The sequence below is a fragment of the Tupaia chinensis genome, unplaced genomic scaffold (assembly GCF_000334495.1).
Source record: "Tupaia chinensis unplaced genomic scaffold, TupChi_1.0 Scaffold000197_1, whole genome shotgun sequence".
Classification (NCBI taxonomy): Eukaryota; Metazoa; Chordata; class Mammalia; order Scandentia; family Tupaiidae; genus Tupaia; species Tupaia belangeri.
This window is the reverse complement of record NW_006159672.1, coordinates 7,853,658-7,857,265: the sequence shown is the minus strand read 5'-3', so window position 1 is coordinate 7,857,265 and position 3,608 is coordinate 7,853,658. Positions and strand designations below refer to the sequence as shown.

At 37.2% G+C, this 3,608-nt stretch overlaps 1 pseudogene; it reads left to right on the top strand.

Moving 5' to 3' along the window:
- Positions 1–13: 13 nt before the first annotated feature.
- Positions 14–510, top strand: LOC114007544 (olfactory receptor 13A1-like; annotated as a pseudogene).
- Positions 511–3,608: the final 3,098 nt, after the last annotated feature.

Here is a 3,608-nt window from a genome sequence, read left to right as displayed (position 1 = left end):
GCTCTGCTTCCTTCTCTGGGCTACATCTTCGGAGCTGCTACTGCTCACAGTCATGGCCTATGACCGATACTTGGCCATCTGTTGCCCCCTGCACTATAGCTCCAGGATGAGCCCTCGCCTGTGTGGGACAATGGCCATGGGTGTATGGGGCATCTGTGCCCTGAATGCCTCTATCAACACTGGTCTGATGATGAGGCTATCGTAAACTTCCTACTAACACTTATGTCCTATGGTTGCATCATCTCCAGTATCATGCACATCCGTTCAGCCAAAGGGAAGTGGAAGGCCTTCTCCACCTGCTCCTCCCACCTCATTGTGGTCTGCGTGTACTATTCATCCGTGTTCTGTGCCTACATCAGCCCAGCCTCTAGCTACAGTCCAAAGAGAAGCAAATTGTCTGGAGTGTTCTACACCATGCTTAGCCCTACCTTGAACCCCCTCATCTATACTCTGAGGAACAAGGAGGTCAAGCATGCACTCTGGAGACTCTTCCCCTTTTCCAGAGGTTAAATGGAGAAGGTCAAGCTGTTCTCCCAGCCAGCGCTCCTCCCATGCCTGTCTTTCTATGACCAGAATTTTACCTTGAGATCTAACTGTAACCATTTTAGCAAAAGGTCCCTCAAATGTGAGTGCAGTTATGTTTGTTTGGCTTTGCTGGGTTAATTGGTTTGATTGAATTGCTTTAATCTAGCTTACCAATAAATGTCTACCTCTCCTTATTTTCAATATCATTTATTGAAGAGAGTATCCTTTCTTCTCTGTACATCCTTTCAGGGTAAACTTTCAACAAATTAGGCTCAGAAGGAATGTACCACAACACCATTAAGACCACAAACTGAGAGCTATCATCATACTTTGTGGTGAAATGTTGAAAGATCTTTCTCTAATATCAAGAACAAAACTAGATCCTTATTCTTCCTTCTTCTAGTGATCATAGTACTGGAAATCCTTTTCAGAGCAAGTAGACAAGCTAAATCAATAAAAGGCATTCAAATAAGAAAGGAAAAAGTTAAATTACCTGTTTGCAGATATGATTATATGTGTATAAAACCTTGCAGTTTACACCAAAAAATATTAAAATTACTCAACATATTTAGTAAAGTTGTGGGACACCAAATTTACATACAAAAATCAATAGCACATTTATATATGTAACAATCAAAAAATAAAAAAAGAAATCAAAGTAACAGTCCCATTCACTACAGCATCCAAAAAAATTTTAAATTACTTATGATCAAATTTGAGTAGAAAAAAATGTGGATATCTCTGTTAAAGATATTTTATAGTTTAGTCAACTGGACTAGGGAGAAATGTTCACATGTTAAAATATTCACATTGTAAGCTAAATAATGTGATTGACTGTATAAAAGGAAATGAAATTTAAAAAATAAATTTAAAAAAGAAAGAAAGAAATGTGGATATCCATATACGTCAAAAAGAAAAGAAAAAGAAAAACTGAATCCTCTTCTCACCTCTTATACTAGATTAAACTCAAAATCAGGCCGATAGGGTGTGTAGTGGTTAAGGGCTCTGGACTCCCACATGATTGACTGTGGTTCCATTCCTCGACCCAGTAGCTTGCTTTCTCTCTCTCTTTCTCTCTCTACCTGGTCAAACTAAAATAAATAGATAAGTAAGGTTAAATATAGTAATTCTTATAAAAAGATTTAACTCAATATGGTTTAAAGACTTATAACTTACATGATACAAATTTTCAGATATAAAATAAATTGGTTCTCCACTAATGTACTAATGTATGGCATAGTGATTATGAATATAAGCTTGAATTTCTGTAGGAAAATATGCTAGAGCTTGATAAAATTCCACAATAAATGAATAACTGTGTGACATACTTGAGATTTGATAAGAGAGAAGGTTTTAAGCATTCTCATATAATACATACACACACAGGCAACGCACAAATAGTAACTGTGTGAGATAATATATGTGTTAATTAATATTATTTTGGTAATCATCTTACAATGTACATGTATGTCACACTTTATCATATTGGAAGCTTTGCACATATACTATTTATTTGTCAATTATATCTCGATGTAGCTGAAAAAATAACATGAGTGGTCTATGATAGAGAGCAAAAGATTGGAGGACATAAAAGCAGTGAAGGTATTTAATGAGAATAGGACAGTGTGGAATGGGGGAAGTGAAGAGAAGAGGATAGAGAAAGATAGCAAGTGAACAATAGTGAGGCAGGACGTTAGTGAGAAACAGATATGGCTTATTAACTGTTGATGATGATATGTATAGTATTCTCAATTGGATTGGTCTGAGAAGTATTTCATGATGGGCAAAGTATTTTTACAAGCAAAATGAGAAATACCAATTGACTGTTTTAAAAAATAATTAGAATAATAAAAATAATGATTGGGGAAAACATAGAAAAGATATTGAATTTGAATGTTGAATTGGTTAGATTAATGTCTCTGTGCTGACTGGCATGCATGGCATTCCTTTTTGAAAAAACAATGTAATACACTGTAAAGTTATATGTAATCCAATGTAATATAAAGAAGATTATGATGATAATAAAAAATGAAAAGAAAAAAAATAACATGAGTGGATAAACAAATTGTAGTATATTCTTAAAATGGAACAATCAGGATGAAAAGGGAATTCTTTTTGTTTTTAGAGAGATTTTTGATACAAGGCAAGTGCATTCACCACAGAGACAGAGAGAGATAAAGCAAGAAAACACCCTCTGGGAAAAGTCATCACACTTCAATCCCTTCTCCTCATTCTCCTCCTGGGATTTTGGCCACACACACACATGGGCCAATGTGAGTTTAAGCCAGTGCTCCAGAATTCAACTACATGGGAGTCCAGTAATGTAACTATTTCACCATCTTCTGGTCTCAGAAATGAATTATTGACATACACAATAATGTTCAGGAAACTCACAATAAAAATGCTGAGTAAGGACTCCAATAGAATCAACCCCAGAAGATCTTCCCCAAGGCACATCTTAACCACATTGTCCAAGACCACGGATAAAGACATGATACTAAAACTGGCAAGAGAGAAAAGAGAACTGTCCTACAAAGGTCATCCTATCAGGCTAACACCAGACCTCTTAACAGAGACAATGCAAGCAAGGAAAGAATGGGAAGATGTATTGAAAGTGTTAAGAGAGAAACAATTTCAGCCAAGATTATTATATCCTGCAAGATTATCCTTTATATGGGAAAGAAGATTAAAATCTTCTTAGGAGAACAAAATCTTAAAGAATTTGCCAACACCAAACCAGCTCTTCAAGAAATTACTATTCCAGGAAAACTAAAGAATTAACAGACAGAAGCAAAGGAATGAAAGACAACTAAGATGACCGCACCTGGGCCAGCAGCGGCTGCAGCAGCTTTTTTTTTGCGCCCCCCCCCCCCCCGCCCGCCTCTCCAGACCCTTCTGTGATTACTGCTCTAGCTGCTGGGGATCGGCAAGAGAGCAGAGAAGGTGAGAAACTCCCACCGACCCACAGAGAGGTTTTTGCTATAGGGCGCATGCACTTGCTAGAAAGAGAGAGACAGAGTTTCTGCAAGAGACAGCTCATTGGCTCCTGCAGTCTAGCCATTTTGGGGGAAATGGAGAAATGA